General features: G+C 40.2%; 1 protein-coding gene across 6 annotated transcripts in view; it reads left to right on the forward strand.

Annotated features, from left to right (window-relative positions):
- Positions 1-12,130, forward strand: part of DAB1 (DAB adaptor protein 1) — a 761,363-nt gene that overhangs the window by 338,963 nt on the left and 410,270 nt on the right. For 5 of the 6 annotated variants that reach the window (XM_056844015.1, XM_056844020.1, XM_056844017.1 and 2 more), the window contains exon 3: positions 687-763. The gene's annotated coding sequence lies outside the window, so the exon portion shown is untranslated. Of the gene's footprint in view, positions 1-678; positions 764-12,130 lie in introns of those variants that run through there. The other variant, XM_056844016.1, reaches the window with a different exon arrangement.

Raw genomic sequence — 12,130 nt, forward strand, 5'->3', positions numbered from 1 at the left:
AATGTCACCCCATGTGATGGCACCACTTCCAGGTCTCTCCAGAAGTGACATCACGACATTGCTGGAGAGGGACTCCCTAAGCGGAGTCTCCTGCCACATTTCATAGAGGAAGTGATTATATCACTAAGGCTGAACAAAGTCTATTTAGGGCAACATGTCCTGAATAGTGAACATTTTCATTCCATTTTGCCACAATCTCTGAAAAATTACAAAGGGGCAAATCAGGCATTTTTAAAATGCTGATATTATTTGCAAAAATTACCCCCCAGCTCATCCCTTGTTAGATCAGTATTTCTCAGACTGTAAACTGAGACACACTCATGTGCCACAAGAGAATTCCTTGTGTGCCTCAATACATGCATCTGTAAATGTTGAGGAGTCCAAAGCATCCATCTATAGAGGGGGATGCTGGCTACATCACTGCATGATCTACCTCCCCACACAGTACAACGAAAGATTATCTCGGCATTTTAAAATTAATTTCAAAGTAATAAATTACTATGTTTCCTTATCAGTTGGTAACTAGAGTTCCAAATGGTCAGGTAGGTTGTTCTTAACATGGTTTATTAACATCTTTATGCCATAAACCTCCATGCAGTACTTGATGCTTAATACAGCCAATCTAACCAAACTAAAGTACCATTTAAAAGACAGATTGCTAATTGGTATTTATTTCTTTTAAATAGTGACCAAGACATGGTGATGTCAAAGTGGGCGTAGTCTTCATGACTGGAAATAGATTTGATTTTCCTGAAGTATTAAGGTAATTTGATATCTTTTAATGTACAGTTCTAGAAGAGTTGTATTTCTTTTAATGGTCCCTAATATCAGTAAGACACTTCTGTGTGTTGGGTGGGGAAATTTTTAATTTCCACTGGTTAATATAAAAGGTTTTGTGATATGATGGGTAACATTTCTCATTTTATAAAAGTTTGATTACATGAAACAGTTATCACAGAATTGTTACCATGGGTATATGGTTGTACAAAGGATCTGCGAAATCAAGCTAACTGATAAACAGAAATTGTTGTGATGTGTACAGAATTTGTCTTCCACATTTGTATATGGAAGACCTAGTGACCCTGCTTGTTCAATATGTATTTATTGTAGGTAGAAACACTCAGAACTTGGAATTGAAGCATTACTCATTTCCTAGTTCCATATCAATCATGCCTTCTATACCTCTTGGAGATATTTTTGACTGGTTTTTCTCTAGTGAAAGAGCATAAACTGAGGGCCCTGACATACAGTGAGAAATAAGTGTTTTTGGGTTATTTTAAAAAATGTTCATCATGCTATAAACAGCAACAACAGAGCAAGTATAAATAAATCCTACTTCTATTGTAACATGGAAAACTTTTAGATCGCTCTTAAAGTGAGATATGTGAATTCTAGCAGCTATCTGGGGCTCATGAATGTCTCTGTGAGGAAGATCCTTCAGTCTATGTTCTCACATTACAATAGAGGAGTCAGAGAGCAGTGCTCAAGATAAAGTTAGAAAACCCCACAAAGACAGAGTTGCATTTCAACAAAAGCCCGACAACGCAAAAAGGAAACTGCAATGAAGGTTTGTTTCAAGAACAGGATGCTAACTAGAGTTGCTTAAAGACAGAAGTAACTTATAAGTTGTAGCTCCACTTGAAATGGATCATTTACCCTTACATGTCCTCATGTTATAATTTGATAGTGCTAACAGGCAGTACACATTGATGTAATTTGTTCATGTGATGTTGCCTGTATAACAAAGAGGAACCACAACTCACTATTTTTCTTTGTTTCCTCATAAAACTGGAAGAAATGCTAAGAGGAATCTCAAATACCAGTGCTAATTGACTGTGATCATGTAAATTACCCTTAAGTGGTGACATTGCATGTATTTCTTATTGTTTTTATATTGAAGTTCTTTCTAAATTTTAAATGTCTGTAAATTTCAAATTGGCTATAAATGCTTTCTTTGCTAATCAGGAAATATGGAATAGCATGAATCTCATACTTTTCATATGATGAATTATATATTTTGTCATCTTTGGATATGATTACATGGGCATATGCTTTTCTCGCACATGATGGACTTCATATAGAATTCATACCATTTCCATCATAGAAGCTATTTCTGTTTAAGGAAGTTCTGTTTGTATCAAGCAGCCAACATCAGCTTGATTCACCTCATCAGTAATGAATCTGGCAACCTGACCAACAGAGCTCATGATGCATGAGACAATGCTAGAAGATGGACATATCCTCATGTTATAATTTGATAGTGCTAACAGATAGAAATAATGATGAATGTATCATGAGAATGAACTTAATGCACACTGCACAATACAATGATTGATAATATGCCAATAAAAGAGAGTGATAATGCACTGAAGTGTGTTGAGGGAAGGGTGGGGAGGTCTCTGTGTAAACTAGATAATATATAAAGTACAGCTGGAAGAATTCATTTGTTATTATTGACTGGGATCCACTGTTATAGTACCCAGAGCCACTTTCATCTACTTTATTTCCCAACATTCCCTTTCACCACATCTCTTAGATGTTCAGGTGAAGAATTGGACTGAAATTGAAATGTAAAATAAAATAAAATAAAATAGTTTACTGGGGTAAAAAAAAACTTTTTCCAGACAACATATTGCTTGAACTGAATAGTATGTACAAATCCTACAATGAAGTGTCCACAGAGTACTTAAGAAATCATTATGCAAGGCTTCAAGAATTATCATTCATTACAAGATTATAATAGACCTAATTATTCTAACACAGGACGAATATGCTATTACATTGTGTAATTTTCAGTTTTCTTTTGTGGCAATGCACCAAGTTAAAGGTTCCCAATAAAAGCCAGGGTGACTCTGAGTCTTGTTATAAATGATAAAAGATCAGGTTTACATGGGCACTAAGATGTGTATGTGGGTGACCTATAAAGGCCTGCATACAATGGTAGTAAGCATGCATGTGTATGTGGTAAGAGCAGAATGGGGATGCCTCGTCTAGCTTTTTTCTTGGAAATTCCCTACAGTATAGTTCCTCCACAGTCTGTTTTGTACTCTAGATTGGGATCCAGTATTACATTGTTACGTCATTGTCTGTGGTTTATCTTCATGTATCATAACTGGATGAAGCTTTCTCCATCCTTGTTAAAATAACTTATCTTTTTGTATGTGGCTTTTTGTACAACATAAGCATACAGTGGAAGTAGGATCCTGGCAATCTTTCAAATCAAGAACTAGGCCAGATCAGATCTTTTTAACTTCAACAATAAAATCAATACAGGACACTTCCAGACAATGCTTGGGACCTTTGTTGGCAATTCTGTTGGCAAATATTGTAATACTAAACATACACAAAATGGTTCTTTAGATAAGTTGGGAACAAGAAAAAGAACAAGGAAGTGGAAGGCCCACTATGGGGAGAGGAAAGTGGAATTTTAACAGGTAATGAAGAGAGGGCAGAACTGCTCAATTCCTACTTTGCCTCAGTCTTCTCTTGCAAGGGAAATAGTGGTCAACCTGGCAAAAAGAGAACACACAATGAAGGGAGTTGCAGCATAGGATAAAGTTGCAGCATAGGATAAGCATAGGGGTGGTACATAAACACCTACTTTCTTTAAATGAAATCAAGTCCTCAGGACCAGATCTATTGCATCTGAGGGTATAAAAGGAACTTTCTGATGTAATTTCGGAGTCTCTGTGCATGATTTTTGAGAATTCTTAGAGAACAGGTGAGGCACCAGAAGATTGGAAGCGGGCAAATTTTGTCCTCATCTTCAAGAAGGTGAAAAAGAGGGATCCCGTTAATTACCAATCTGTCAGCTTGGCGTCCATACCTGGAAAGGTTTTATAATAAATCATCAAACAGTCAGTCCTTGAGCATTTAGAAAAGACGGCTGTGATTGCTAAGGGTTAGCACAGGTTCCTCAAGAAAAAGTCATGTCAGACTAACCTTATTTGTTGATCAGGAGAATGCTGTGGACATAGTTTATCTTGATTTCTGTAAGGCTTTTGATAAAGTTCCACATGATATTCTTGTGGACAAGTTGGTAAAATGAAGTTTGTATCCTTCTACTGCTAGGTGGATTTGTAATAGGTTGAGAGATCATACCCAAAGAGTGTTTGTTAATGGTTCCTCATCCTCTTGGAAAGAAGTGACAAGTGGAGGGCCTCGGATGAAGAAGTGACTTGGATGAAGAAATAGAGGAGATGCTCATTACATTTTCAGATGATACTAAAATGGGAGGGGTAGCAAATCCAGTAGAAGACAGAATCAAGATTCAGGGTGATCTTGACAGACTGGAAAATTGGACTAAAACTAACAAAATGAATTTCAACAGAGATAAATGTAAAGATCTGCATTTAGGTAGGAAAAATAAACTGAATAATTATAGGATAGGAAGACTTGTCTTGGCAGTAGTGCATGTGAATCTAGGGGTCTTCGTAGACCATACACTGAACATGAGTCAGCAGTGTGATGCAAAAAAGGCAAATGAAATGTTATCCTGTCGAAGGCTTTCACGGTCAGAGTTCATTGGTTCTTGTAGGTTATCCGGGCTGTGTAACCGTGGTCTTGGAATTTTCTTTCCTGACGTTTCGCCAGCAACTGTGGCAGGCATCTTCAGAGTAGTAACACTGAAGGACAGTGTTACTACTCAGGAGAGACACTGTCCTTCAGTGTTACTACTCTGAAGATGCCTGCCACAGTTGCTGGCGAAACGTCAGGAAAGAAAATTCCAAGACCACGGTTACACAGCCCGGATAACCTACAAGAACCAATGAAATGTTATCCCTTTGCTTTGGTTAGACCTCACTTGGAGTACTGTGTTCAGTTTTAAGCACCACAGTTTAAGAAGAATGTTGACAAGATGGAATGAATCCAGAGGAGGACATTGGGCAACAAAGATGGATAGGGATCTGGAGACCAAGTCCTAGGAGGAAAGGTTGAAGGAGCTGTGTATGTTTAGCCTGGAGATGAGAAGACTGAGATGTGATATGATAGCCATCTTCAAATATTTGAAGGGCTGTCATATAGAGGATGGAGCAGAGTGGTTTTCTGTTGCCCCAGAAGGCAGACTAGAACCAACAGGTTGAAATTCAATCAAAAATGTTTTCGGCTAAACATTAGGAAGACCTTTCTGACAGAGCAACTCTTCAGTGGAACAGGTTTCCTTGGAAGGTGATAGGCTCTCCTTCTTTGGAGGTTTTTAAGCAATGCTGATTCTATGACCTACTATGAATTTAGGCAGATCGTGAGAGGGAGGGTAGGAAAAGATGAGCCAGATCTCGGCTCTTGTGGCCCTTTCTTAACCACCCAGGGTAATGCCGATTGCTACTTTGGGGTCAGGAGGGAATTTTCCTCCAGGCCAGATTGGCCAGGGATCCTTTTTCCCTTCCTCTGGGCATAGAGCAGGGGTCTCTGGGGGAGTGGGAGATAGCTGTGAATTTCCTGCGTTGAGGTCCCTTCCATCTCTATGTTTCAATGTTTCTATATTTATTTATATTTTTCAGATATTAATCTTGCTTTACTGTTGAGCCTTCAAGGTAGTTTGCACATTAAAACAATAAATAAATTTAAGTAGAATACAAAATAGACTAACTGTGCAATCCACAAGCGGGATGTGTGTGTGAAACTGCACAGGAGCCAGTATGACCCCTATACCAGCACCCGTGCCACTTGCACTGTGCAAACTGGCATGGACACCAGCTTAGGGTGACTTACACTGGCCCTGTAGAGTGACGTGCAGCCTTCCTACCAGCATTCTCCCAGTGTAAGTCCCCAGGCCAGCAACCTGCGAGGCATTCCCAGGGTGTTCTTGGGGGTGGAGCTGCCTTTAGGCAGCTTCCTAACCTCTCTCAGCTCCAAAAAGCACAATTTTGCAGGTGTCGAGATATGCCTGCTAAAATCAGCTTGCTGCGCTGGCAGCCAGCCACTCTGGAGGAGGTACTGATATGCCTGTATTATTGTATCAATTCCCAATGACAGTAACACAGTAGGAGGTTGATAGTTCAAATCAGTTTGTTTATTAGGCCCAGTATACACACCGGGTGAAAATTGCCCAAAATGCGCAGGACAATTCACACAAACATCAAAGGAGTGCAAGCACGGATATAGTCTTTGGTAATGGGAGGTACAAAAGATGAAATACATGGCATCAATACATAGAACCAATAATAGATATTTAAGGATTTGAATACCCTATTAGAGATTCAGAGGCGTTACATAGAAATGGTGATCTCATTCTCACTAATGAGCAGTGAAGACCCACATTCCCAGGTGCTTCTCTATTTGATCCTAAATTACTGCAGTTCTTCTTATCTTGGACCCTGGCAGCTGCCAAGGCTAACTAAGAGGGTTTCTAGCTGGTTCTTATCTCTGGAAAACCAGCTTATGCAAGCATACTAAGGCCATCTATGGATTCTTTAATTAGCTTCTAACTAAGGAGCAATAGTGGGCCTCTTATACTTGAGGCCTGTAACATATGCAAGTGCTTGGTGTAACTATACAAGCCACCTCTAATATGCGTGTGGCATGTTCATGAGTGCAGCTATACTTTATTGAGTACAAAGAATATATTTCAAATCAGAGAATATGTTTCCAATACATTTTTAGTGAATGAATACATTTCTTCAGTGAAAGAATATATTTTCAATAACATATAATGATTTCAGGCATTTCAGTACCGTCATACCCCCCCTTTAGGAATGGGCCATTAATAAACAATTTAGTAATAAAAGCAACTATTATATAACACGGCCTTATTAAACTGAATGTTTTGCTGAATTCAGAGACCAAAGAAAGTGTCGCATTCATCTTTTTATTATCTGTAGATCTGTGAAGTTTCTAGGAGGTACATACTCTTTGTAATCCCTTTGAGCAAGTATGCTTGTAGCTGGGATAGCCAGTTCCAGGTTAGGAAATCCCTTGAAATTTGGGTGTGGAGCCTGGGGAAGGCAAGTTTAGGGAGGGGAGGGACTTCATCGGGGTCTAATGCCATTGACTCCACACGCTAAAGCAGCCATTTTTTCCCCTAGGAACTGATCTCTGTAGTCTGGAGATCAGTTGTAATGCTGGGAGATCTCCAGGACCCCCATGGCCCTGTGTACAACTTTTCTAATCTTATTCTTATTCCCCTTCTGACGATTGTTTAGCTTTTAAAATTTTGTCTTATATATAATGGCGAGAAATATGACACACTCTCCTCAACATATTATTCTCTGTCCTTTAGTCTGTAACAAACATACCATGCTTGACTTAGAATTGTTGGTGAATTATTTATGTTTTGCAAGCTTGTGTTATCCAGAAAGCAGATGGAACACTGTCTTTTGCTAAAGGTTTGAGAAAAGGGGAAGGTTTCTTTGGAGAAAGTAGTAACAGTAAACATTTTCAAAATGTCATCAAAACATTAGGGTTTTGAAAATAAAGTTAAAGCAGGTTAGGCAGATGTTCCTGTGGAAATGACTTTGGGCTTGTTTGCATTGGACCAAATCCCCCGTTTTGTCCTCCTTAAGTTTGCTTCCTTTCTTGCAAGCTCAAGCCGCCTTGTTACATGGCATGAAGATCCATTGTAAAAATAAACCCATTAGGTTTTCATCCCTGGTACACTGCTGTTCTTAGGAAATTCTCCCAGCAGGGCAGACAGAAAGTAACATTTCCATATGTGGTCTTTTTTTATCTAAGCACTTCTACAGGATGTCTTGTTGCTTAATAGCTGGAAGCCAATACATGTTCAAATGGGTTATTCTATCCACCTAGGGTTTTTTGGGATGAGCCTATGCCTCAGACTGACAGGAATCTGGTGTCATATTAATGAAGTCTTCTGAAAAAGTCCACATGGGTGACTGGCATTACAATTGCATGCACACAACCCCTCCATAGGAATACAAGCATTTCTGTAGAGATTAAAAAATGCACATAGTGGTGACCCTCTAATTCAAAAGGGATGGAAAACAGACCATAGCAGGGTGAGCAGTTAAGGCTGAATTGCAACACATTTGTTGCACACAAATTCCTAGGAGTTACCATCAATTATGCTCAAGCATCCATGACACTTGATCTGGATTTTTTTCTTGGGGGAAGTATGCAATGTCCTCATTTGCTCCGCTTTCTGCTCTTGAATTGTTTTCTTCAGGTAATGTGCAGTGGAAGGGAGAGTGCACATGAGATTCCATGCAGATTCATTTGTCCTCAACTGTGTGTGAGCACACATTGCCAACAGCATGATATTACTGGCAATATTTTTCCATTCTGAACCACAGGAACATTCATACTATTTTAATTGTCAGGTTCTGCTTTTATATGTATATAAAAGCAGAACCTGACAATTAAAATAGTATGCATGTAATATAATTTATGAATGTAGTATGAATGTAATATAATGTAATATAATTTATTATTTCAATTTCTAGCCTGCCCGCCCCCCCATCCAAAGCCAGGCTCAGGGTGGGTAACAACCATAAAATAAAATTAACATATTCTAATATAAATCCATAAAACATTTAAAACAGTAAAATACAATAGTAAATCATAGAGGGCAACAGGTGGCAGGACCCCTCAATCCATGCAGAAGCATGGGTCATAAAAAAGGGAGGGCAGTAGGGAGGCCAGCATAGATGACACCTGCGGCTGCCCTATGTTATAGGCCTGGTGGAATAGCTCTGTCTTACAGGCCCTGCAGAACTCTTTAAGGTCCCACAGGGCCCTGATGTTTCCAGGAAGAGCATTCCATCAGGCCGGAGCCAGGGCTGAAAAATCCCTGGCTCTTGTGGTAGCTGGAGATCTACTATTACAACTGATCTCCATCTGATAGAGATCAGTTCCCCTGGAGAAAATGGCGCTTTGGCAATAGGGCTGAAGGGCACTGAAGTCCCTCAACTGGTCCAAACCCTGCCCTCCCCAGGCCCTGCCCCCAAAATCTCCAGGTATTTCCCAACCCAGAGCTGGCAACCCTAAGCCACACACTCTTAGGGCTGGGGACCACCAGCAAATTATTGTCAGCAGAACATAACGTTCTTCAGGGGGTTAACTAGGAGTAGGGTTGCCAACCTCCAGGTACTCCTCCTCAGGCTACGCCCTCCTCAGACTCCACCCCAAAAACCTCCCGCCAGTGGCGAAGAGGGACCTGGGCTGGCAACCCTAGGAGGGGTGGTCCTGAAGGTACAAGGGTCCCTGACCGTGTAAGGAGATTGGAGGTAGAGCCAGGGGAAGGCAGGGTTTGTAGAGAAAAGAGACTTCGGTTGGGTATAATGCCATAGAGTCCACCCTCCGAAGAAGCTATTTTCTCCAGGGGAACTATAGAAAATTGTACTGATACTGCTGGTAGAGGGGAATGGACAAAAATGGATCTTCACTAATGTAAATGCCATTTTCCCCTTAAGAAAGCTGAGAAGAAATAAACAGTCAAAGGGTGGGCAACTGGGTGAAATTGATTTCACTAAAAGTGGAATCACAAGTGCATCAATATCAGAATGTAAAAAGCTATTTGGCAACATTCTCAGAGGTCATTGCAGAAACCAATTCTTTTCTAGGGCTATATATAGTTAGTTGATCAAACATCTGGGTAATATAACTCTGGAAGCTGTAATATATACTTTAGATTGCAGGCTAAAAAATGGAATACCATGCATAGCCACATAAGCCAGCAGTGCAATATGGTTCTTTGTATGTAAGAGTTGCAGTACTGAATACAGTTTCCTTATGCTTTGTAAGGAGATGTGATAAAAATATTAAGTATAATTAAATCAGCTCTCAGAGTTGGGCAGATTCCCCCCAAAATTGAGGTTTGACAACTGTGTAAAGTGTTATGTGTAGGAAAAAATTACTAAATGCACAAATAATAAGAGGGGAATTGAAAGCAGTGACTGTTCTTGCAAAGATTTAAATATTGTAATCTGAATTTGATCAGCAGTGTGATAATTTGACACAATATGTAAACTACACATTAGCCTGAGTTAACAAGAAAATGTGTGCAGTTGTATGACGATAAGAATACTTTTGAATGTTGGTGTCCATCATGTCTCATAATGATGGAAATGTTCTCCATTAGCAAGATTTTTCATTTTGTATTGGTTTAGGTTATTCTTGGTTCTTTCCATAGACTTCTGGTAGGCCATCCTTGATTTTGAAGGCAGTTATCAAAGCTTTCTCCTCCTCTTTCACTTGTAGTGTATCCCATGGTTCCACTGTTCCTCAGCTGCTCCATTTCATACTGCAGGTATGTTTTGCACATGGAAAGCTAATTTGTCAAGGGAAAGGCTAGACCCCATCCTTTTTCCTGATATGGTAGTTTTACTTTCTAAGGATTTACTAACATAGCAACACATGCAGCCATCTGATTCCTGCCACCTGGAATCTGTAGGGGGAAATTCCAGAACAGTTTTAAAGTACGAACTGTCATTTGTGTAGATTTGGGAGCCTGAATACTGAAACTGATATTTAATTGCATCTGAAGTGGTTGCTCGGGAAATATGCATCACTCTTTGGATTTTGCCAGTCCTTCTGCTTTTCTAAATGGGGTGAAGAACCACCAGGAAACTGATGGTTACTGCAGTATAGCACTTCTTTGCTATACTGCAAGCCTAAATGATATGTCAATAAGTCTGATGTACTTTGGCTATGGAATGTATAAGCATTATACAAATATCAAGAATACAGTGGAACAACATAATGTTACTTCCAAATGTTGAGAGAAATTGTGATTAGGGCAGGAAAGGGTATTTTAATCAGCAAAGGCTTATTATATTTCACTGGCAAAGGCAACAGGGAAATGAGAGAGCCAAGAGACCACTGAAGCTGGCCAGGGAGCTGAGATTTCATCAACATGGAAAGGCTGAGGAAGAATTCTTACAGAGGAGCTCATTATTTCTGCCTCTAAGATAAAGACCTTCCATTGTATTTAAGCAGCATCACCAGACAGTAGAATGAGTAGTATAATCCAAAGGAGGAAGCTGAGACAAACGGAAGCAAGATGCAGGGAGGAAATGGGGATAGAACTGAGAAGCTGAGTGGACTACAGAGAAATGGTTTTAATGAGATGGGCAATCTGAACTGCCTGGGAAGGGGCCTGCAAGAGGGAGAAGCAGAACTGGGAAAATGGACTGGAGTGGATAAATATGCAAGGCTTCAGACCTGCAGTAATGAAACCATGCAGAGTTTTAGCTTGCTGTTTATATCACAGGAGATGTAGCAATAAAAGCCTACTAATTTGATAGGAAGGCTATTTGCCACATGGCTAGAAGAGTGAAAGTATTTGAATGGTGGAAAAGTTTCCGTTACTGTTTCCATAACACTTTGCAGTTTGCTGATAGAAATCTTGCATAGTAATAATAACGTGTGTGTGTGTGTGTGTACTCGCTCATGCACACACATACACACACAAACACATCAGATTGTATGTAGTCATGGAAGGATAGTTGGCATACATATGGAAGGAGCTGGTCCTTCAAATGCGTGGGTTCCAGGTGATGAAGGGCTTTAAAGGTCATAAACAGCACCTTGAACTGGATTTGGAAACAGACTGTCAGCCAATGTAGCTGTGTTGGTATGGGCAACATATGTTCCCAGTGGCTAGCCCCTGACAATAGTCAGGATGCTGCATTGTGTTCCAGTTGTAGTTTCTGGGTTGACTTCAAGGGCAGCCACATTAGAGCACATTGCAATAATCCATCAATGAGGTTACAGAAGCATGGATCAGTGTGGCCAAATTGGCTGAGTCTAAGTCAGGAGAGAGCTGGTGAGTCAGATGCAGCCAATAGGAGGTGCTCCTGGCCATCATGCCAACCTGCTTTTCAAACAGCAAGGTAGAGTCCATTAACCCCCAAGCTCTTGACCTGCTCTGAAAAAGTCACCATCGCTCCATATAGGACAAGTGGATTCAGTCCCTTTAGAATATCAGCCTTCCTGGCCAGCATTACCTGTCTTGTCTTGGGAATTCAGAGAACGTGCTACACCTATTGTTACAATGGTATATTGATATACCAATGTTCTCTTGCCAGTTTTTTTAAATTGTAAAAGCTCTGGTGGCCCAGGGAAGGAGGGTGGCTCTTGGGGGATTGGGACAGGGAAACTGGGGAAACCTGCTATTTGGAAGCCCTGTTGCTGCTGTGCTTTATCTGCAGTCACATAGCAGTGGGCAAACCAC

Source organism: Euleptes europaea, chromosome 2, assembly GCF_029931775.1.
Source record: "Euleptes europaea isolate rEulEur1 chromosome 2, rEulEur1.hap1, whole genome shotgun sequence".
NCBI lineage: Eukaryota > Metazoa > Chordata > Lepidosauria > Squamata > Sphaerodactylidae > Euleptes > Euleptes europaea.